The sequence below is a fragment of the Aquarana catesbeiana genome, linkage group LG11 (assembly GCF_042186555.1).
Source record: "Aquarana catesbeiana isolate 2022-GZ linkage group LG11, ASM4218655v1, whole genome shotgun sequence".
Lineage (NCBI taxonomy): Eukaryota > Metazoa > Chordata > Amphibia > Anura > Ranidae > Aquarana > Aquarana catesbeiana.
The window spans coordinates 134,824,300-134,849,875 of record NC_133334.1 but is presented as its reverse complement, the minus strand read 5'-3'; positions in this window follow the sequence as shown (position 1 = coordinate 134,849,875).

The window sequence follows — 25,576 nt, the reverse complement described above, 5'->3', positions numbered from 1 at the left end:
CTATAAACGGAAAAAGACCGAAAATTTTGAAAAAAAATGATATTTTCTACTTTTTGTTATAAAAAAAATCCAATAAACTAAATTTTAGTCATACATTTAGGCCAAAATGTATTCGGCCACATGTCTTTGGTAAAAAAAATGTCAATATGCATATATTTATTGGTTTGCGCAAAAGTTATAGCGTCTACAAACTAGGGTACATTTTCTGTCATTTACACAGCTTTTAGTTTATGACTGCCTATGTCATTTCTTGAGGTGCTAAAATGGCAGGGCAGTACAAAACCCCCCCAAATGACCCCATTTTGGAAAGTAGACACCCCAAGGAAATTGCTGAGAGGCATGTTGAACCCATTGAATATTTTTTTTTTTTTCCCAAGTGATTGAATAATGACAAAAAAAAAAAAATATTTACAAAAAGTTGTCACTAAATGATATATTGCTCACACAGGCCATGGGCCTATGTGGAATTGCACCCCAAAATACATTCAGCTGCTTCTCCTGAGTATGGGGATACCACATGTGTGGGACTTTTTGGGAGCTTAGCCGTGTACGGGGCCCCGAAAACCAAGCACCGCCTTCAGGATTTCTAAGGGTGTAAATTTTTGATTTCACTCTTCACTGCCTATCACAGTTTCGGAGGCCATGGAATGCCCAGGTGGCACAAAACCTCCCCAAATGACCCCATTTTGGAAAGTAGACACCCCAAGCTATTTGCTGAGAGGCATATTGAGTCCATGGAATATTTTATATTTTGACACAAGTTGCGGGAAAGTGACACTTTTTTTTTTTTTTTTTGCACAAAGTTGTCACTAAATGATATATTGCTCACACAGGCCATGGGCATATGTGAAATTGCACCCCAAAATACATTTAGCTGCTTCTCCTGAGTATGGGGATACCACATGTGTGGGACTTTTTGGGAGCCTAGCCGCGTACGGGGCCCCGAAAACCAAGCACCGCCTTCAGGATTTCTAAGGGTGAAAATTTTTGATTTCACTCTTCACTGCCTATCACAGTTTCGGAGGCCATGGAATGCCCAGGTGGCACAAAACCCCCCCAAATGACCCCATTTTGGAAAGTAGACACCCCAAGCTATTTGCTGAGAGGCATGGTGAGTATTTTGCAGCTCTCATTTGTTTTTGAAAATGAAGAAAGACAAGAAAAAACTTTTTTTTTTTTCTTTTTTCAATTTTCAAAACTTTGTGACAAAAAGTGAGGTCTGCAAAATACTCACTATACCTCTCAGCAAATAGCTTTGGGTGTCTACTTTCCAAAATGGGGTCATTTGGGGGGGTTTTGTGCCACCTGGGCTTTCCATGGCCTCCGAAACTGTGATAGGCAGTGAAGAGTGAAATCAAAAATTCACGCCCTTAGAAAGCCTGAAGGCGGTGCTTGGTTTTCGGGGTCCCGTACGCGGCTAGGCTCCCAAAAAGTCTCACACATGTGGTATCCCCGTACTCAGGAGAAGCAGCAGAATGTATTTTGGGGTGTAATTTCACATATTCCCATGGCATGTTTGAGCAATATATCATTTAGTGACAACTTTGTGCAAAAAAAAAAAAAAAATTTGTCTCTTTCCCGCAACTTGTGTCGCAATATAAAATATTCCATGGACTCGACATGCCTCTCAGCAAATAGCTTGGGGTGTCTACTTTCCAAAATGGGGTCATTTGGGGGGGTTTTGACCTGTCCTGGCATTTTATGCACAACATTTAGAAGCTTATGTCACACATCACCAACTCTTCTAACCACTTGAAGACAAAGCCCTTTCTGACACTCATTGTTTACATGAAAAAGTTATTTTTTTTTGCAAAAAAATTACTTTGAACCCCCAAACATTATATATTTTTTTAAAGCAAATGCCCTACAGATTAAAATGGTGGGTGTTTCATTTTTTTTTTCACACAGTATTTGCGCAGCGATTTTTCAAACGCATTTTTTGGGGAAAAAACACACTTTTTAAAATTTTAATGCACTAAAACACACTATATTGCCCAAATGTTTGATGAAATAAAAAAGATGATCTTAGGCCGAGTACATGGATACCAAACATGACATGCTTTAAAATTGCGCACAAACGTGCAGTGGCAACAAAATAAATACATTTTTAAAAGCCTTTAAAAGCCTTTACAGGTTACCACTTTAGATTTACAGAGGAGGTCTACTGCAAAAATTACTGCCCTCGATCTGACCTTCGCGGCGATACCTCACATGCATGGTGCAATTGCTGTTTACGTTTGACGACAGACCGCCGCTTGCGTTCGCCTTAGCGCGAGAGCAGGGGGTGACAGGGGTGCTTTTCTTTTTCTTTTTTTTCTTTATTATTTTTTTGCTTTTTTATCTTATTTTTAAACTGTTCCTTTCATTTTTTTTTTTTTAATCATTTTTATTGTTATCTCGAGGAATGTAAATATCCCCTATGATAGCAATAGGTAGTGACAGGTACTCTTTTTTGAAAAAATTGGGGTCTATTAGACCCTAGATCTCTCCTCTGCCCTCAAAGCATCTGATGACACCAAGATCGGTGTGATAAAATGCTTCCCCAATTTCCCAATGGCGCTATTTACATCCGGCGAAATCTAAGTCATAAAATGCTCGTAGCTTCCGGTTTCTTAGGCCATAGAGATGTTTGGAGCCACTCTGGTCTCTGATCAGCTCTATGGTCAGCTGGCTGAATCACCGGCTGCATTCTCAGGTTCCCTGTTGAGACAGGAGAGCCAGAGAAAAACACGGAAGACGGTGGGGGGGGGCATTCCCTCCCACGGCTTGTAAAAGCAGTCTAGAGGCTAATTAGCCACTAGGATTGCTTTTACATGAAAGCCGACCGCTGGCTGAAAAGAATGATACCAAGATGATACCTAAACCTGCAGGCATCATTCTGGTATAACCATTCAAAGTCGTGAATGGCGTACCTGAAGACAAAAAAATGGTTAACAATAAAGCACAGTAAACGGTAAAGTATAAAAAATTGCATACCTGAAAAGCAAACATGATAAAACATAATAACAATAAAACATTGCAGAATAGAATACAGTAAAAAAGAGCAGAACAAGAGAGAGAGAATAGAGAGAGAGAGAACAATAAAACGACAACTATTTTTTTTTATTTTATATATTTTTTTTTTTTTTTTACACTTTTTTTGTAACTAACTTTTATAACTGTAACCGGTTCCAGGTTCGGGTCTCTCAAAATGCGATGGCATCTTGGGAGACCCTGTGAAAGTATGCCTAGTCTGTGCAATGCTGTACCCTACGCTAATACTCAACTAATGAATGGTAGCGTTCAAAACATTCACCAATGCAAAGACCAGGATTGTCAGGACAGGAGGGACAATAATAGAGGGTGTCACGCCTATATTCGCGCTTGCTGCAGACACGACATCTTTTTTGGGGGTTCGTTGGGTAGGGGTACTCGGGAGGACATAAAGAAAATGCCTCTCATGCAGCCGACTGCATTTGGTTGGGGATGTGAATGGGGGAAGTACGGGTGCTGCAGAAGCGGTGGGTTCCCAATTAGGATTGGCGAATGCAGCAGGAAGGGCACTATGGGCACGACGGGCCTGTGTTTGTCTTCTTGGTGGCAGCGGGACACTACTTGTGCTTGCCACCTCACCAGCTTGAACTGCACTTATGGGACTCGCCACGTCACCAAGTGTTACTGCAGTGCTGGTTTGACTACGACCGGGGTGTACTAGGCCGCTGGCGCTTGCCAGTTTAATAAAAAGCTACCAAAAAAACTGTTAGCGATCGCAGGGATCAGGCCTGACTCTGCGAACGCTGCAGTTATGCGTTAAGTGTTTTGTAAGTGACAGTGATCGATCGATACTGCACTTGGGTGGGCTGGGCTGGGCCAGGCGGAGGGGCAAAATGCAGGTGCTAGCAGGTATCTGGGCTGATCCCGCTAACACTGCGTTTTTGGGAACCCTAAACTGCTGGGGACACCAGTATAGATCTGAGCGGATCAGATATTGATCCGTTCAGATACTATACCACTAAGGGAGGTGTACGGTGCGTGCGTGGGTGTTAGCGGTACTGGCGCTAATCTGACGCTGCTTGGGGCTGGTGCTTGCCAGTTCACCAAAATACTACCAAAAAAACTGTTAGCGATCGCAGGGATCAGGCCTGACTCTGCGAACGCTGCAGTTATGCATTTAGTGTTTTGTAAGTGTCAGTGATCGATCGATACTGCACTTGGGTGGGCTGGGCTGGGCTGGGCCGGGCGGAGGGGCAAAACGCAGGTGCTAGCAGGTATCTGGGCTGATCCCGCTAACACTGCGTTTTGGGGAACCCTAAACTGCTGGGGACGCCAGTATAGATCTGATCGGATCAGATATTGATCCGATCAGATACTATACCACTAAGGGAGCTGTACGGTGCGTGCGTGGGTCTTAGCGCTACTGGCGCTAACCTGACGCTGTCTGGGGCTGGTGCTTGCCAGTTCACCAAAATGCTACCAAAAAAACTGTTAGCGATCGCAGGGATCAGGCCTGACTCTGCAAACGCTGCAGTTATGCGTTTAGTGTTTTGTAAGTGACAGTGATCGATCGATACTGCACTTGGGTGGGCTGGGCGGAGGGGCAAAACGCAGGTGCTAGCAGGTATCTGGGCTGATCCCGCTAACACTGCGTTTTTGGGAACCCTAAACTGCTGGGGACGCTAGTATAGATCTGATCGGATCAGATATTGATCCGTACAGATACTATACCACTAAGGGAGGTGTATGCTGCGTGCGTGGGTGTTAGCGGTACTGGCGCTAATCTGACACTGCCTGGGGCGACGCATATCACCGCCGGGCGATCAGGGGGCTAAACCTTTATTCGGTAATAAACGGCGGGTGCCCTGACACTATAAAAAATAAACAAACTAACCAGCGTCACCCGTAACAGTTATACGGTGATCAGTGGTGAAAGGGTTAACTAGGGGGCAATCAAGGGGTTAAAACATTTATTCGGTAGTATATGGGGGTCCCTGTCGCTATAAAACGCTGACGGCGAACCTAAATATTTAGGTCCCTAACTAGCGTCACCAGCAACACTAATACAGCGATCAGAAAAATGATCGCTTAGCGACACTGGTGACAGGGGGTGATCAAGGGGTTAAAACTTTATTAGGGGGGGTTAGGGGGGTATCCTAGACCTACAGGGGGGTAATACTAACTGTCCCAACACTGTAACTGTCACAAACTGACACCAATGCAGTAATCAGAAAAAAAAAACAAAAAAAACAAAAAAACTGCTGGTGTCAGTTTGTGACAGGGGGGGGGTGATTGGGGGGGGATCGGGGGGCGATCGGGGGGGGGGATCGGGGTGTTTAGTGTGCCTGGCATGTTCTACTGTGTGTGTGTAGTGTTGTGCACTCACATACCTGTCTTCTCTCCTCGGGCCGGAACGGAAATTACCGAGCCGAGGAGAGATGACACCATTTCCTTTGCTGCTGTTTAGCATACAGCAGCAAAGGAATGATGTGATTGGCCGGCGGCGATCGCGAGGGGGGGGCCACGAACGGATGGCCTCCCCCTCACCTCTGATCGCCGCTGGACAAAAGACGACCGCCTCGGGCACCGGGGGGGGGTCCGATCGGACCCCCCACCCGCGGAAGGCAAATCACGTATATGTACGTGATTTTGCCTGTCCGTGCCTCCTTGCCGACGTAAATCGGCGTGAGGCGGTCGTCAAGTGGTTAAACATAATTGAACTTGTATTGTTTTAAGTATATTCTTGTTTTGAAACGACATTGATTCTTTATTAAAACCGGGGGGGGGGGCGCAGTTTGCCATCTTCGCCCTTGGCACCAAATGGCCTTGTCCCAGCACTGGCGGCTGTAATGTATTGTCGGGTCCTGGCAATATAGATGAAAATCATTGAGAAAAATGGCATGGCGCCCCCTCCAGCCTATTACCAGGCCCGTTGGGTCTGTTATGGATATTAAGGGGAACCCCACACCCAAATTAAAAAAAAATGGTGTGGGGGGCCCCGAGGCACTATATACTCCAAACAGAATTATATATACTATACGGCCTGCCCTATATACTCTGCAGAAAATTGGACCTTAGGTGTTGGTGGTACCAGAACACTGTAAGCCCTCACAGTTACTCTTCGTGAGCACAGGCCCTGCTGTGAAATACTATATCAAAAATTGTAATTACATGCCCCTGTTAAACGGGCAGAAAAATTGGGCCTTTGGTGGTGGTGGTTTAACAACACTGTAAGCCGTCACAGTTACTCTTGGTGGGCTCAGGAAAGGGCCCTGCTGTGAAATATTAGATCAAAAATTGTAATTACATGCCCCTGTTAAATAGGGGCAAAAAAATTGGCCCTTGGGTGGTAGTGGTGGTGCCACAACACTATAACCCCTCGCAGAAACCCTTGGTGGGTGCAGGAACAGGCCCTGCTGTGAAATATTAGATCAAGAAATGTAATTACATGTCCCTGTTAAACAGGGGCAGAAAAATTGGGCCTTGGGTGGTGGTGGTGTTGCCACAACACTGTAAGCCCTCACAGTTACTCTTGGTGGGCGCAGGAATGGGCCCTGCTGTGAAATATTAGATCAAAAATTGTTATTGCATGCCCCTGTTAAATAGGGGCTGAAAAACTGGGCCTTAGGCAGTGGTGGTGGTGCCGTAAATCAAAAATATTGTTGGAAGCTAGCATCATCAAGATTTAGGAGGAATAGGATAGTCATTCAGCAAAGGTAGTCTTCAAGGGATCCCACATCCATAGAAAAATCAATCAATTACATCAGCATCACGTGCTTGATAGCTGCTGCTGATCCAAGGCTGATTCATTTTTATGAATATGAGCCTATCAACGAAGCCTGTGGACAGGCGCACTCTATGATCCGTTACAAACCCTCCAGCAGCACTGAATGTTCGGTCAGAAAGAACGCTGGATGCAGGACAGGCCAGTAGCTCAATTGCATATTGAGCAAGTTCAGTCCAGTGGTCCATCCTCAAGACCCAGTAACCCAGTGGATGCTCTGTTGGAAAGGTCTACAAGTTTGCTCTTGCCCCTAGATATTCCCGCACCATGTAATGCAGACGCTGGCGATGGTTGCTTGAACTGATCAGACCTTGGCGCTGAGGACTGAAAAATTGTCTAAAGGCATCGGTCAGCCGGCCACCTTCTCCAACGCTCTTGCTCTGACTGAACGAAGCCTAAGCAACACGTTGTCCAGCCCCAGGAAATTGTAACCTCCCAGGGTCTGGAAATGCATTGCACAAACCTTTCTTCAAGGCCTCCTGAAGATGTTTCATCCTCTGCTCCCTCCGCGAAGGCAGGATGAGTTCTGCAACCTTACCCTTGTAACGTGGATCAAGAAGGGTTGCCAGCCAGTAATGATCCCTCTCCTTGATACCACGATTTCTAGGGTCCTTTCGCAGGCTTTGCAGAATCAGGGAGGCCATGCAGAGTAAGTTTGCAGAGGCATTCAATTCTGAGTCCTCTGGGTCACAAAGGATCACATGATCCGTAACAAACTCCTCCCAGCCACGTACAACTCCTTGGGTTTCTGGGGACTGAAAATCATCCCATGAAGACTGCTGCTAAGTGTTATCCTCCTCCACATCCATGGTGACACAATCCTCCTCCTCTTCTTCCTGTGTGTTTGGTCGGCCCACAGGAATACTATCTGAATAAAGGGGGCCTTGAGAGGTAAGGAAGTCCTCCTATTCCTCCCGCTGTTCTGTCTCAAGTGCCCTGTCCATTATTCCATGAAGCGTGTGCTCCAACAGGAAGACAAGAGGGACAGTGTCACTGATGCATGCATTGTCTCTGCATGCATCCTTGATCAGTAGCCGTGAAAAGAAAAGCCACTCCACGGCTTCCTACTCTCTCTCTGGTCCCATCCCTTCTTTCCCCCACCCCTTCCTCACCTCACCTGCCCCCCCCTTTTTCCTTATCCCCTATCTACCCTGATTTGAGCCGCCCCCCCCCCCCCCCGGGGGGATTGATGTCTGCGTTGCAACCTTATCCAGCACAGCTGAACACTTCTTATTGTAGTAGGTTGCGCAGGCATCAATAGCCTAGACGTCCGGATGTTTGTTTGTTAGTCTTTACACGTTGTAATGTCCCCCATGTCTGTGTATTTGTGTTGATCGATTCAATGTTACCGATCAATTTTATCAGGGCTATGTAATTTATCAGTTTATGCTCTCTTATCTCCATGTTCTTTATCTTTGTACCACATTAAACATTTGTTTGATCATACACACTCATCTAGATTGCCTTTCCTTTGAGCCCCACTTTTCTTTTTGGTCCCCCTCTGTTTGGGACAATTTTGGGTTGCAGATGTACGGGGGCTGAAGGGAAATCACAGTTTGAGGGTACAGAGTATATACGTGGTTAAACAAGCTTCATTATTTCCCACTTGATTTTAGCTGTGAAAAGAAGCCAAGCTCCCCTGACCCTGTCCTGGTGCCATACTCACACAAGTACTCATCGATGGCCCTCTGCTGCATGTGCAGCTGCTGCAGCATTGCCAACATTGAGTTCCACCTGGTGGGCATGTTACAAATGAGGCGGTTGGTGGGAAGGTTGCATTCCCTTTGAATGTCAGCCAGCCGGGCACTGGCATTGTATGACTGGTGAAAATTACCACAGACTTTTCTGGCCTGCCTCAGGAGATCCTGTAAGCCTGAATACCTGCTCAAGAACCACTGCACCACCAAATTCAGGACGTGTGCCAAACATGGAACATGGCTCAAGTGTCCCCGTCGGAGGGCGGAGAGAAGGTTAGCGCCATTCCTGGCTGAAGCTGGAGTGGCGTCAACCACCTCTGAGCCTGCCCCTGCAGAGCTGACAGAACCTCTGCAGCAGTGTGGCTCCTGTCCCCTGAGCAGACCAACTCAAGCACCGAATGGCATCTTTTTGCCTGAGTGCCTGCGTGGCCCCTTGAACACTTACGGAGCATCGCTGGTTCAGAGGACAAATCTGTAGAAGAGACCATAGAGGAAGAAGAAGAGGAGGGGGTGGAGGAGAGAGCTGTGGCAGAATCATCACTAGCATTTTGGAGGTGTGGTGGTGGAACAAGCTCCAACAATACTGAACCTTGTCCTGCATCCTTCCCAGCTGCCAGCAGAGTTACCCAGTGCACCGTGAAGGAAAGGTAACATCCCTGCCCATACCTGCTAGACCATGAGTCAGCGATAATATGCACCTTACTGCTGACTGCCCTGTCCAACGAGGCCAAAACATTGCCTTCCACATGCCGGTAGAGAGCCAGAATGGCCTTCCGTGAAAAGAAATAGTGTTTTGGAACCTGCCACTGAGGTACAGCACATTCCACAAATTCACGAAAGGGGGCAGAGTCTACCAGCTGAAAAGGCAGCAGTTGCAGTGCTAGCAATTTGGCCAAGCTAGCATTCAGACGCTGAGCATGTGAATGGCTAGGACCCAGGGGCGGGCTGGGCCAGGGGGCAGGGATGCAATTTCCCCCCAGGCCGCTCTGATTCCCTGTGAAAAGGCCGATGTGCTGCCAGCTGGGAACTGAGCATGTGCAGTTGGCCCAGTGTTACTGCTCGGGTGACTCCAGAGGGAGGCTGGCAGGGCTGGATAACAGCCCAGAAGCTGCAGGAACGTTTGTGCTGTGAGCAGACATCTGTCCTGTCACAGTGCTGTTCCCGGCTTCTGAGCTGACAGTTCTGTGTCCCTTCAGAGCACAGCCGAATAGAAGAGGGTGGATCCACTCTGTCTCCTCCAGCCCCCTCTCTCACTGTGCCCGCCCACACTCCGGGCAGCCTGTGTGCTGCTTCTGTGAATAGAACGTGTGGGCGGGAACGTTCAAACTGAGATCTGACGGAGTTCTGTATGGGACGCTCTGGAAGCTGATAACTGAGCCTTCTGCCTGCTGAGTCCTTCCTTTCAAGTGAGTGATCTGTGACCGGCCTCTCCCCCTTCTCTCTCCTAAATTCCTCTCCCCCTCCTCTCTCTGCAGATAAGGACATTTCTTTCAGCAGCCTGTACAGTACCTGCTCCTATGTACTATGTAATGGGCTCACTCTGGTCTGCTGCAGGGATGGTGATCTCACTGTTTTCCTGCATGTCCCATAGACTTCTATTAGTTTGCACATTTTTGCTGCATTTTCTGAAAGTGCACAAAAACAGCAGCATCTTTGGTGCGCTATAAAAAAAAACTGCAGCATAAAACGCACAACCTAAAAGAAGCCTATGGGACTGTGGCTAAGGAAAACTGTACATAAGCACTGCGGCCAAACCGCAGTGCACCAGTCTGTGTCCAAAGGCTTGTACACACTTGCAGCAGCCACTGCCACTCTGCTGAAAAGTGATCAATGCTCAGGTCACTTTTGCTCATGCTCAGCGGCTCCAACCAGAGCAGTCAGTTTTTGGTTTTTTTTGTTCAACTCGCTGGATTGAGCAAAAAAAAAAAAACTAGTGGTGTGTACAAAGCTTTACTATGTTGATAAAGGAATCAAGCAATTTTCCTGAGTAGTGGTCTCTCTGTGTGTGGACAATTTGGAGCGATGTCTCTCTCTCTGTCAGTGGTGGCTGGTGCTCAAAATGTTTCTTTGGGGGGGGTGCAAACTAAAAAAACCCTATCAATTGCAGTCTCACTCTGCCATTAAATGCAGCCACTGTGCCCATCAAATGCATCCAATGTTACCCCCCCATCAGCATTTAACCAGCACCCCACCTCGCCCGCTGTCTGACTGGCACTTACCCCATCTTGGTGGCGGGTCAGGCAGCGAGTGATGTCGGGGAGCTGTGGGACAGGCAGCAGCTCCTGTGTTCTCTATGCTTACCCTGTGCTTTTCCTCCTGCTAGACATCCAATAGGAGCGCCTGTCCTTTCAGCCAATCAGGTGACGGGTATCAGACCCGCTCTTCCTGATTGGTGGAGAGGCAGTTCAGTGTTAGAAAAGCAAATATTCATTTGCTTTTCTAACACACCCCGGTGGGCTTTGAGCGCAATGCTCTGCGCTCCGAGTCTACCCTATTTTGAAGCCTATTAGAGCCTCTGGTCAAGCTGCCTAAGGTGACATTGGGAGCAGTGAAAGAATTAGAACATATATGTGTCATGGGAGCTTTAGCCGGCAGCAGAGGAGGAGATCACATCCTTAAATTTCAGCCAGGGTTCATGCTGGAACTTGTAGTCCTTTACTTTTGGGGATGTGACACCCCAAAAGTGAAGGACTAAAGGTCCCAGCATAAACCCCTCAGAGCTCAGGATATGTCACACAACCCTGCCCCCCCCCCACTAGTGAAGGACTACAGGTCCCACTGTCCCAGCTTAAACCCCTCAGAGCTGAGGATGTTTCACCCCCCCAATTAGTGAAGGACTACAGGGCACAGCATGAACCCATGGGATCTAAGGGGACACATCCTTAGATCTCAGGGGTTAATGCTGGGACTTGTAGTTCATCACTAGTTGCAGAGGGGGGGGTCAGGTCCTCAGCTCTGAGGGATTCATACAGGGACTTGCTTGCAGTTTAGTTCCTGGAGGCCATGGTAGTACAAGTCCCCCACAGGCCCTGGAGGGCCACATTGTCCTCCCTGCCCCCCCCCCCCCCCCACACACACACACACACACACACACTTTTGTGATCATGAAAAACCTTAGAGACTGTTTTTCTGATCCATCACTTTGCCACCACCGGTTCTATGGGCCACTTGACTGGACTTGCCCCCCAGGCCTAAGGCTGCCAGCCCTCCCCTGCTAGGACCAACATTCTTTTTACTGTTTAGCAACTGGGGTAGGGAAATTTGCCTGTTAAAATCAGATGGCGGTGTACTGATAGCAGATTGGCTGCAAGTACTTGGGACACCTATTGCTATACCTTAAATTCTCTCAGTGCAGGTTTTTGAGAGGACTGGAGGTATAGTTGGGTTGGAGATCCCAGATGAGTCACAAAGAGAAGTCTGCCTTTCTCTTTGATGTGGGCCTTTCAAGTGCTGTTGCCAATGGACTGGATGGGAGGTCGTCATATGTCTGGTCAAACATGTGGTGCCCAAGTGGCTGCTGTTCTGGCCATGCTTGATCCACTTCAGACATAGGTTGCAAACAGTAACGGTGCTACCTGCTGCACATGTGTCAAAAAAGGCCCACACCAAGGAACTTTTCAAAATCAGCAGGGAGTCAGCAGCTTCCTGCACCTGCAGAGCTCTGTGGTGTGATGCAGTAGGGTGGGTGCCCTTAAGCTGCCCCCTAGAGGACATCCTGCCTTGTTGGAATTGTGTCGCCTCCTCCTTCTCCCTTCTATCAGGCACCCAAGTAGAGTCAGTGACCTCATCACCCAATCACTCATCATCACTGGGGCAAACTTGGCAGTATGGTGCAGCTGGGGGAACAGGACTGCCAGTTTCTTGTCCTTCTTGGGCACCCCCTCTCTCTAGGCTGACGTTACTCCCTTCCTCAACCTGGGAACAAACATCGGAGCCTTCAAATCGCTGCGCATCCTCCAGCAGCATTTACCCGACACTGTGGTTAAATAGTTTGGGGGACTCCTTCATGCATGATGGTGGAGCTACGGAAGGAGTGACTGTGGACAAGGAGCCGGTGGAAGAGGCCACTTTGGCAGCTGCTTTTGAAGGCAAACTACTCTCAACCTGGGTGACAGAGGATGAGCAGGATGAGGAAGGATTTGTTATGCACCCCACCAACTCTTCTGCATGATCTGACTCAATAACACAGCCAGCAGCAGAAAAAAAAGACAAGCGTGCCCCATGGCCACCTGCAAAGGATTTACCATGTCCACAATCAACACTGTTGACTGTAGACACAGAGGCTGCTTGCCCTTTTTTAGTCTGCCTCTCCTTGGTGGCCTTCCAGACATGATGTATATTTTGTTTTGCAACACCACACTACACTGTATTGTGTACTGCGTACACCACCAGAAGTGTAGTAGCAACTGTACTATGGCTGCACTGTTTTGTAAACTGTGTACACCACCAGAAGTGTAGTAGCAACTGTACTACGGCTTCACTGTAATGTATACTGTGTACATCACCAGAAAAGTAGTAGCAACTTCACTATGGTTGCACTGTATTGTGTACTGTGTACACCACCAGAAAAGTAGTAGCAACTGCACTACGGCTGCACTGTATTGTGTACTGTGTACACCACCAGAAGTGTAGTAGCAACTGTACTACGGCTGCACTGTATTGTGTACTGTTTACACCACCAGAAAAGTAGTAGCAATTGCACTACGGCTGCACTGTATTGTGTACTATGTACACAACCAGAAAAGTAGTAGCAACTGCACTACAGCTGTACTGTATTGTCTACATTGGACACAACCAGAAGTGTAGTAGCAACTGCACTACAGCTGCACTGTATTGTGTACTGTGTACACAACCAGAAGTGTAGTAGCAACTGCACTATGGCTGCACTGTATTGTGTACTATGTACACAACCAGAAAAGTAGTAGCAACTGCACTACAGCTGTACTGTATTGTCTACATTGGACACAACCAGAAGTGTAGTAGCAACTGCACTACAGCTGCACTGTATTGTGTACTGTGTACACAACCAGAAGTGTAGTAGCAACTGCACTATGGCTGCAATGTATTGTGTACTGTGTACACCACAAGAAAATTAGTAGCAACTGCACTATGGCTGCACTGTATTGTGTACTGTGTACACCACAAGAAGTGTAGTAGCAACTGCACTACAGGTGCACTGTATTGTGTACTGTTTACACCACCAGAAAAGTAGTAACAACTGCACTACAGCTGCACTGCATTGTTTACTTTGTACACCACCAGAAAATTAGTAGCAACTGCACTATGGCTGCACTGTATTGTGTACTGTGTACACCACCAGAAAAGTAGTAGCAACTGTACAACGGCTACACTGTACTGTGTACTGAGTACATCACCAGAAAAGTAGTAGCAACTGTACTACGGCTGCACTGTATTGTGTACTGTGTACACCACCAGAAAAGTAGTAGTAACTGTGCTACAGCTGCATTGTATTGTGTACCGTGTACACCACCAGAATTGTAGTAGCAACTGCACTACGGCTGCACTGCATTGTGTACTTTGTAGTCCACCAGAAAAGTAGTAGCAACTGCACTACGGCTGCACTGTAATGTGTACCGTGTACACCACTAGAAGTGTGGTAGCAACTGCACTACGGCTGCACTGTATTGTGTACTGTGTACACCACCAGGAAAGTTGTAGCAACTGCACTACAGCTGCACTGTATCGTGTACCGTGTACACCACCAGAAAAGTAGTAACAACTGCACTACGGTAGCACTGTATTGTGTACACCACCAGAAAAGTAGTAGTAACTGCACTGCAGCTGCATTGTATTCTGTACTGTGTACACCACCAGAAAAGTAGTAGCAACTGCACTACAGCTGTACTGTATTGTCTACATTGTACACAACCAGAAGTGTAGTAGCAACTGCACTACAGCTGCACTGTATTGTGTACTGTGTACACAACCAGAAGTGTAGTAGCAACTGCACTATGGCTGCAATGTATTGTGTACTGTGTACACCACAAGAAAATTAGTAGCAACTGCACTATGGCTGCACTGTATTGTGTACTGTGTACACCACAAGAAAATTAGTAGCAACTGCACTATGGCTGCACTGTATTGTGTACTGTGTACACCACCAGAAGTGTAGTAGCAACTGCACTAAAGGTGCACTGTATTGTGTACTGTTTACACCACCAGAAAAGTAGTAACAACTGCACTACAGCTGCACTGCATTGTTTACTTTGTACACCACCAGAAAAGTAGTAGCAAATGCACTATGGCTGCACTGTATTGAGTATTGTGTACACCACCAGAAAATTAGTAGCAACTGCACTATGGGTGCACTGTATTGTGTACTGTATACACCAACAGAAAAGTAGTAGCAACTGTACAACGGCTGCACTGTACTGTGTAAAGAGTACATCACCAGAAAAGTAGTAGCAACTGTACTACGACTGCACTGTATTGTGTACTGTGTACACCACCAGAAAAGTAGTAGCAACTGCACTACAGCTGCATTGTATTGTGTACCGTGTACACCACCAGAATTGTAGTAGCAACTGCACTACGCCTGCACTGCATTGTGTACTTTGTAGTCCACCAGAAAAGTAGTAGCAACTGCACTACGGCTGCACTGTAATGTGTACCGTGTACACCACCAGAAGTGTGGTAGCAACTGCACTATGCCTGAACTATATTGTGTACTGTGTACATCACCAGAAAATAAGTAGCAACTGCACTATGGCTGTACTGTATTGTGTACGGTGTACACGACAAGAAAAGTAGTAGCAACTGCACTACGGCTGCACTGTATTGTGTACTGTGTACACCACCAGGAAAGTTGCAGCAACTGCACTACAGCTGCACTGTATTGTGTACCGTGTAGACCACCAGAAAAGTAGTAACAACTGCACTACGGTAGCACTGTATTGTGTACACCACCAGAAAAGTAGTAGTAACTGCACTGCAGCTGCATTGTATTGTGTACTGTGTACACCACCAGAAAAGTAGTAGCAACTGCACTATGGCTGCACTGTATTGTGTACTGTGTACACCACCAGAAGTGTAGTAGCAACTGCACTACGGCTGCATTGTATTGTGTACTGTGTACACCACCAGAAAAGTAGTAGCAACTGTACTATGGCTGCACTGTATTGTGTACTGTGTACATCACCAGAAAAGTAATAGAAACTGCACTATGGCTGCACTGTATTGTGTACCGTGTACACCACCAGAAGTGTAGTAGCAACTGCACTACGGATGCACTGTATTGTGTACTGTGTACACCACCAGAAGTGTAGTAGCAACTGCAATACGGCTGCACTGTATTGTGTACTTTGTACTCCACCAGAAAAGTAGTAGCAACTGCACCACGGCTGCACTGTTTTGTGTACCGTGTACACCACTAGAAGTGTAGTAGCAACTGCACTATGGCTACACTGTATTGTGTACTGTGTACACCACCAGAAAATTTGTAGCAATTGCACTATGGCTGCACTGTTTTGGGTACTGTGTACTCCACCAGAAAAGTAGTAGCAACTGCACTACGGCTGCACTGTATTGTGTACTGTGTACTCCACCAGAAAAGAAGTAGCAAATGCACTATGGCTGCACTGTATTGAGTACTGTGTACACCTCCAGAAAAGTAGTAGCAACTGCAGTACAGCTGCATTGTATTGTGTACCGTGTACACCACCAGAAGTGTAGTAGCAACTGCACTACAGCTGCACTGTTTTGCGTACCGTGTACACCACAAGAAAAGTAGTAGCAACTGCACTACGGCTGCACTGTATTGTGTACTTTGTACTCCACCAGAAAAGAAGTAGCAAATGCACTATGGCTGCACTGTTTTGGGTAGTGTGTACACCACCAGAAAAGTAGTAGCAACTGCACTATGGCTGCACTGTTTTGTGTACCGTGTACACCACCAGAAAAGTAGTAGCAACTGCACTACGGCTGTACTGTATTGTATACTTTGTACTCCACCAGAAAAGAAGTAGCAAATGCACTATGGCTGCACTGTATTGGGTACTGTGTACACCACCAGAAAAGTAGTAGCAACTGCAGTACAGCTGCATTGTATCGTGTACCGTGTACACCACCAGAAGTGTAGTAGCAACTGTACTACAGCTGCACTGCATTGTTTACTTTGTACACCACCAGAAAAGTAGTAGGAAATGCACTATGGCTGCACTGTATTGAGTACTGTGTACACCACCAGAAAAGTAGTAGCAACTGAAGTACAGCTGCATTGTATTGTGTACCGTGTACACCACCAGAAGTGTAGTAGCAACTGCACTACAGCTGCACTGCATTGTTTACTTTGTACACCACCAGAAAAATAGTAGCAACTGCAGTACGACTGCACTGTATTGTGTACCGTGTACACCACCATAAAAGTAGTAACACTTGCACTATAGCTGCATTGTATTGTGTACTGCGTAAACCACCAGAAGTGTAGTAGCAACTGCACTACAGCTGCACTGTATTGTGTACTGTGTACACCACCAGAAGTGTAGTAGAAACTGCACTATGGCTGCAGTGTATTGTGTACTGTGTACATCACCAGAAAATTTGTAGCAACTGCACTATGGCTGCACAGTATTGTGTACTGTGTACACCACCAGGAAAGTAGTAGCAACTGTACTATGGCTGCACTGTATTGTGTACTGTGTACTTCACCAGAAAAGTAGTAGCAACTGTACTATGGCTGCACTGTATTGTGTACTGTGTACACCACCAGAAAAGTAGTAGCAACTGCACTACAGCTGCATTGTATTGTGTACTGTGTACATCACCAGAAGTGTAGTAGCAAATGCACTATGGCTGCACTGTATTGTGTAACGTGTACACCACTAGAAGTGTAGTAGCAACTGCACTATGGCTGCACTGTATTGTGTACTGTGTACACAACCAGAAAATTAGTAGCAAATGCACTATGGCTGCACTGTATTGTGTACTGTGTACACAACCAGAAGTGTAGAAGCAACTGCACTATGGCTGCAGTGTATTGTGTACTGTGTAGGGATGAGCTTCGAGTTCAAGTCGAACTCATGTTCAACTCAAACATCGGCTGTTCGCAAGTTCGACGAACAGCTAACAATTTGGGGTGTTCGCGGCAAATTCGAATGCCGCGGAACACCCTTTAAAAGTCTATGGGAGAAATCAAAAGTGCTAATTTTAAAGGCTTATATGCAAGTTATTGTCATAAAAAGTGTTTGAGGACCTGGGTCCTGCCCCAGGGGACATGGATCAATGCAAAAAAAGTTTTAAAAACGGACGTTTTTTCAGGAGCAGTGATTTTAATAATGCTTAAAGTCAAACAATAAAAGTGTAATATCCCTTAAAATTTCGTAGCTGGGGGGTGTCTATAGTATGCCTGTAAAGGGGCGCATGTTTCCCATGTTTAGAACAGTCTGACAGCAAAATGACATTTCAAAGGAAAAAAAGTCATTTAAAACTACTTGCGGCTATTGCATTGCCGGTCCGACAATACACATAAAACTTCATTGATAAAAATGGCATGGGAATTCCCCACAGGGGAACCCCGAACCAAAATTTAAAAAAAAAATGACGTGGGGGTCCCCCTAAATTCCATTCCAGGCCCTTCAGGTCTGGTATGGATATTAAAGGGAACCCCAGCCAAATTTAAAAAAAAAAAAAATGACGTGGGGTCCCCCTAAATTCCATACCAGACCCTTCAGGTCTGGTATGGATTTGAAGGGGAACCCCATGCCAAAATTAAGAAAAAAAAAAACGGCGTGGGGTCCCCCCAAGAATCCATATCAGACCCTTATCCGAGCATGCAACCTGGCAGGCCTCAGGAAAAGAGGGGTGGACGAGAGAGCGGCCCCCCTCCTGAACCGTACCAGGCCACATGCCCTCAACATTGGGAGGGTGCTTTGGGGTAGCCCCCCAAAACACCTTGTCCCCATGTTGATGAGGACAAGGGCCTCATCCCCACAACCCTGGCCGGTGGTTGTGGGGGTCTGCGGGCGGGGGGCTTATCAGAATCTGGAAGCCCCCTTTAACAAGGAGACCCCCAGATCCCAGCCCCCCCTGTGTGAAATGGTAAGGGGGTACAAAAGTACCCCTACCATTTCACTAAAAAACTATCAAAAATGTTAAAAATGACAAGAGACAGTTTTTGACAATTCCTTTATTTAAATGCTTCTTCTTTCTTCTATCTTCCTTCATCTTCTTCTTCTTCTTTTGGTTCTTCTGGCTCTTCTGGTTCTTCCACCGGTGTTCTCGTCCAGCATCTCCTCCGCGGCGTCTTCTATCTTCTTCTCCTCGGGCCGCTCCGCACCCATGGCATGGGGGGAGGCTCCCGCTCTTCTCTTCATCTTCTTCTCTTCTTCATCTTCTTCTCTTCTTCATCTTCTTCTCCGGGCCACTCCGCATCCAAGCTGGCATGGTGGGAGGCTCCCACTGTGTGACGCGTCTCCTCTTCTGACGGTTCTTAAATAACGGGGGGTGGGGCCACCCGGTGACCCTGCCCCCCTCTGACGCACGGGACATGACGGGACTTCCCTGTGGCTTTCTCCATGATGTCAGAGGGGGCGGAAAGGGAAGTCACCGTGCGTAAGAGGGGGGTGGGGTCACCGGGTGGCCCCACCCCCCCATTATTTAAGAACCGTCAGAAGAGGAGACGCGTCACACAGCGGGAGCCTCCCAACCATGCCAGCATGGATGGGGAGCGGCCCAGAGAAGAAGATGAAGAAGAGAAGAAGAGAAGAAGATGAAGAAGAGAAGAAGATGAAGAGAAGAGCGGGAACCTCCCCCCATGCCATGGGTGCAGAGCGGCCCGAGGAGAAGAAGATAGAAGACGCCGCGGAGGAGATGCTGGACGAGAACGCCGGAGGAAGTACCAGAAGAGCCAGAAGAACCAGAAGAAGAAGATGAAGGAAGATAGAAGAAAGAAGAAGCATTTAAATAAAGGAATTGTCAAAAACTGTCTGTTGTCATTTTTAACATTTTTGACAGTTTTTTAGTGAAATGGTACTTTTGTACCCCCTTACCGGGGTACACCACCAGGAAAGTTGCAGCAACTGCACTACAGCTGCACTGTATTGTGTACCGTGTAGACCACCAGAAAAGTAGTAACAACTGCACTACGGTAGCACTGTATTGTGTACACCACCAGAAAAGTAGTAGTAACTGCACTGCAGCTGCATTGTATTGTGTACTGTGTACACCACCAGAAAAGTAGTAGCAACTGCACTATGGCTGCACTGTATTGTGTACTGTGTACACCACCAGAAGTGTAGTAGCAACTGCACTACGGCTGCATTGTATTGTGTACTGTGTACACCACCAGAAAAGTAGTAGCAACTGTACTATGGCTGCACTGTATTGTGTACTGTGTACATCACCAGAAAAGTAATAGAAACTGCACTATGGCTGCACTGTATTGTGTACCGTGTACACCACCAGAAGTGTAGTAGCAACTGCACTACGGATGCACTGTATTGTGTACTGTGTACACCACCAGAAGTGTAGTAGCAACTGCAATACAAAAAGAGGTAGATAAATCAGCGCATATATGTAAAAAACTAAAAAGCAGCTGTACACCAGGGTCAACACAATCAAATCCCTTAAGAGAAATATACAAAGTAAGGTGCAGCGCTCAAATAATAAACTAAAAAAGGAATGCGACAAATAAAATTACAATGATCCTTCACAGAAACATAGAAAAAGTCATGTAGTGATTAAAGCACTAAAATGTCCAAAAATGATATGATAAGTGAGTATCCTTCACACGTGACAGCATGCCAAAATAGTGACTGATGAGTGGTGCCCAACACCGGTGAACAGAATGGCCTCTCACCTGATTAACAGGTTAATAATGCGTTCCCAGAAAGGGTCAATCAGCACAAAATCCTAATCCAGATAATAATCCATCGGGAAAAACACTGGGGCTGTCAATCACGATGGCTCTCAGGCTAGGCTGTAGGCGGGGGTGGCTCTCACATAGCATATGTAATGCAAAAAGAAGGGACAGGCATAGTGCTCTCTGTATACTCCAATTTATTTAGAAAAGATATTAAAATCAAACTTACAAAAGTGGCACTTCACAAGTGCAGGATGAAAACAGCATAAAACTTCCGTGTAGAGACGCGGAGTGGAGCATGCGCGGTAGCAGCGGGTGACGTAACGACGTGACGTCACCCGCTGCTACCGCGCATGCTCCACTCCGCGTCTCTACACGGAAGTTTTATGCTGTTTTCATCCTGCACTTGTGAAGTGCCACTTTTGTAAGTTTGATTTTAATATCTTTTCTAAATAAATTGGAGTATACAGAGAGCACTATGCCTGTCCCTTCTTTTTGCATTACATATGCTATGTGAGAGCCACCCCCGCCTACAGCCTAGCCTGAGAGCCATCGTGATTGACAGCCCCAGTGTTTTTCCTGATGGATTATTATCTGGATTAGGATTTTGTGCTGATTGACCCTTTCTGGGAACGCATTATTAACCTGTTAATCAGGTGAGAGGCCATTCTGTTCACCGGTGTTGGGCACCACTCATCAGTCACTATTTTGGCATGCTGTCACGTGTGAAGGATACTCACTTATATCATTTTTGGACATTTTAGTGCTTTAATCACTACATGACTTTTTCTATGTTTCTGTGAAGGATCATTGTAATTTTATTTGTCGCATTCCTTTTTTAGTTTATTATTTGAGCGCTGCACCTTACTTTGTATAGCAACTGCAATACGGCTGCACTGTATTGTGTACTTTGTACTCCACCAGAAAAGTAGTAGCAACTGCACCACGGCTGCACTGTTTTGTGTACCGTGTACACCACTAGAAGTGTAGTAGCAACTGCACTATGGCTACACTGTATTGTGTACTGTGTACACCACCAGAAAATTAGTAGCAATTGCACTATGGCTGCACTGTTTTGGGTACTGTGTACACCACCAGAAAAGTAGTAGCAACTGCACTACAGCTTCCTTGTATTGTATAATGTGTATATCACCAGAAAAGTAGTAGCAACTGCACTACGGTTGCACTGTATTGTGTACATCACCAGAAAAGTAGTAGCAACTGCACTACGGCTGCACTGTATTGTGTACTCTGTACACCACCAGAAAAGGAGTAGCAACTGCACTACAGCTTCCTTGTATTGTATAATGTGTAAATCACCAGAAAAGTAGTAGCAACTGCACTACGGTTGCACTGTATTGTGTATTGTGTACATCACCAGAAAAGTATTAGCAACTGCACTACGGCTGCACTGTATTGTGTACTCTGTACACCACCAGAAGTGTAGTAGCAACTGCACTACAACTGCATTGTATTGTGTACTGTGTACACCACCAGAAGTGTAATAGCAATTGTAATACGGTTGCACTGTATTGTGTACTGTGTACACCACCAGAAGCATAGTAGCAACTGTACTATGGCTGCAATGTATTGTGTACTGTGTACACTATCAGAAAATTAGTAGCAACTGCACTATGGCTGCACTGTATTGTGTACTGTGTACACCACCAGAAAAGAAGTAGCAACTGTACTACGGCTGCACTGTAGTGTGTATTGTGTACACCACCAGAAAAGTAGTAGCAACTGCACTACAGCTGCATCGTATTGTGTACTGTGTATACCACCAGAAGGGTAGTACCAATTGTACTATGGCTGCACTGTATTGTGTACTGTGTACATGACCAGAAAAGTAGTAGCAACTGGACTATGGTTGCACTGTATTGTGTACTGTGTACACCACCAGAAGTGTAGTAGCAACTGTACTATGGCTGCACTGTATTGTGTACTGTGTACATCACCAGAAGCATAGTAGCAACTGTAGTATGGCTGCAATGTATTGTGTACTGTGTACACCACCAGAAAAGCAGTAGCAACTGCACTACGGCTGCACTGTATTGTGTACTGTGTAAACCACCAGAAAAGTAGTAGTAACTCTAATACAGCTGCACTGTATTGTGTACTGTGTACACCACCAGAAGTGTAGTAGCAATTGTACTATGGCTGCACTGTATTGTGTACTGTGTACACCACCAGAAAAGTAATAGCAACTGCACTATGGCTGCACTGTATTGTGTACTGTGTACACCACCAGAAGTGTAGTAGTAACTGTATTTTGGCTGCACTATAGTGTGTACTATGTACACCAACAGAACTGTAGTAGCTACTGTACTATGGCTGCACTGTATTGTGTACTGTGTACACCACCAGAAGCTTAGTAGCAACTGTACTATGGCTGCAATGTTTTGTGTACTGTGTACACCACCAGAAAAATAGTAGCAACCGCACTACAGCTGCACTGTATTTTGTTCTGTGTACACCATCAGAAAAGTAGTAGCAACTGCCCTACGGCTGCTTTGTACTGTGTACTGTGTACACCACCAGAAAATTAGTAGCAACTGCACTATGGCTGCACTGTATTGTGTACTGTGTACACCACCAGAAAAGTAGTAGTAACTCTAATACGACTGCACTGTATTGTGTACTGTGTACATCACCAGAAAAGTAATAGCAACTGCACTACAGTTGCACTGTATTGTGTACTGTTTACACCACCAGAAATGTAGTAGCAACTGCACTACGGCTGCACTGTATTGTGTACTCTGTACCAGACATGTGCAGGATGAAAAAATTCGTTTAGTTTCGTTTCGTTTCGATTCGTTATTTAACTAAATTCGTTTAGTTAAATTCGTTGCATTCATTACATTCGTTTTCGGAATTTGTTTCGTTTCGTATTCGAATTCGAAAAAATTCGACCGCATTCGAAAAAATTCGACCGTATTCGAAAAAAACTATCAAATTCGAAAAAATTCTAACACATTCGAAAAAAGCTGTCAAATTCGAAAAAATTCTACCACATTCGAAAAAACTATCAAATTCGAAAAAATTCTAACAAATTCGAAAAAAACTATCAAATTCGAAAAAATTCTACCACATTCGAAAAAAACTGTCAAATTCGAAAAAATTCTACCACATTCGAAAAAACTGTCAAATTCGAAAAAATTCTACCACATTCGAAAAAAACTATCAAATTCGAAAAAATTCTAACACATTTGAAAAAACTATCAAATTCGAAAAAATTCTAACAAATTCGAAAAAAACTATCAAATTCGAAAAAATTCTAACAAATTCGAAAAAAACTATCAAATTCGAAAAAATTCTACCACATTCGAAAAAAACTGTCAAATTCGAAAAAATTCTACCACATTCGAAAAAAACTATCAAATTCAAAAAAAATTTTACTACATTCGAAAAAAATATCAAATTCGAAAAAATTCTACCACATTCGAAAAAAACTATAAAATTCGAAAAAATTCTAACACATTCGAAAAAATTCTACCACATTCGAAAAAAACTGTCAAATTCGAAAAAATTCTACCACATTCGAAAAAAACTGTCAAATTCGAAAAAATTCTACCACATTCGAAAAAAACTGTTAAATTTGAACAATTTCTACCACATTCGAAAAAAACTATAAAATTTGAAAAAATTCTACTGCATTTGAAAAAAACAATAACTGAATTTGAAAAAGTAAACTATATATATTTATATATATATATATATATATATATATATATATATATATATATATATATATATATAACCATCTTCCGAAATTTGAATTTCTTATAAAATGAATTCGAATTTGAATAGGAAAGATAGAAAACAGAATAGAAGAAAATATAATATATATATTATATTTTCTTCTATTCTGTTTTCTATCTTTTCTATTCAAATTTGAATTCATTCTATACGAAATTCAAACTTCAGAAACCATGTACCGAAATTCGAATTTCGTATAGAATGAATTCGAATTGAAAAGACTATTACAGAATATAAAATATATATATATATATATATATATATATATATATATAAAATATATATATATATAAAATATATATATATATATAAAATATATATATATATAAAATATATATATATATATGTATATATGTATATATGTATATATATATATATATATATATATATATATATATATATATATTCTGTAATAGTCTTTTCAATTCGAATTCATTCTATACGAAATTCGAATTTCGGTACATGGTTTCTGAAGTTTGAATTTCGTATAGAATGAATTTGAATTGAAAAGACTATTATAAAATACAAAATAATAGAAAAGAAAAGCATAAAAAAACAATAGAAGAGAATAATTAAAAAAAAAAAATATATATATATATATATATATATATATATATATATATATATATATATATATATATATATTCTATTGCTTTATTATTTTATATTCTATCTTATTTATTGTTTTTTTTTAGAAAAACGTTTTCTATTTTTTTCGAATTCGAGTATGTTTTCGAATTCGATTCGAATATGTTTTCGAATTCGATTCGAATATGTTTTCGAATTCGATTCGAATATGTTTTCGAATTCGTTCGTTTTTTTTTCGGATTCGTTTAAATTCTTTACTTTTGTAATTCGGAAATTCGGATGCATCCGAATTTCCGAATAATGAAAAATTCGTCCGAATTTCGATTCGGAACGAAACGAAATGCACATGCCTACTCTGTACACCACCAGAAAAGGAGTAGCAACTGCACTACAGCTTCCTTGTATTGTATAATGTGTAAATCACCAGAAAAGTAGTAGCAACTGCACTACGGTTGCACTGTATTGTGTATTGTGTACATCACCAGAAAAGTATTAGCAACTGCACTAGGGCTGCACTGTATTGTGTACTCTGTACACCACCAGAAGTGTAGTAGCAACTGCACTACAACTGCATTGTATTGTGTACTGTGTACACCACCAGAAGTGTAATAGCAATTGTAATACGGTTGCACTGTATTGTGTACTGTGTACACCACCAGAAGCATAGTAGCAACTGTACTATGGCTGCAATGTATTGTGTACTGTGTACACTATCAGAAAATTAGTAGCAACTGCACTATGGCTGCACTGTATTGTGTACTGTGTACACCACCAGAAAAGAAGTAGCAACTGTACTACGGCTGCACTGTAGTGTGTATTGTGTACACCACCAGAAAAGTAGTAGCAACTGCACTACAGCTGCATCGTATTGTGTACTGTGTATACCACCAGAAGGGTAGTACCAATTGTACTATGGCTGCACTGTATTGTGTACTGTGTACATGACCAGAAAAGTAG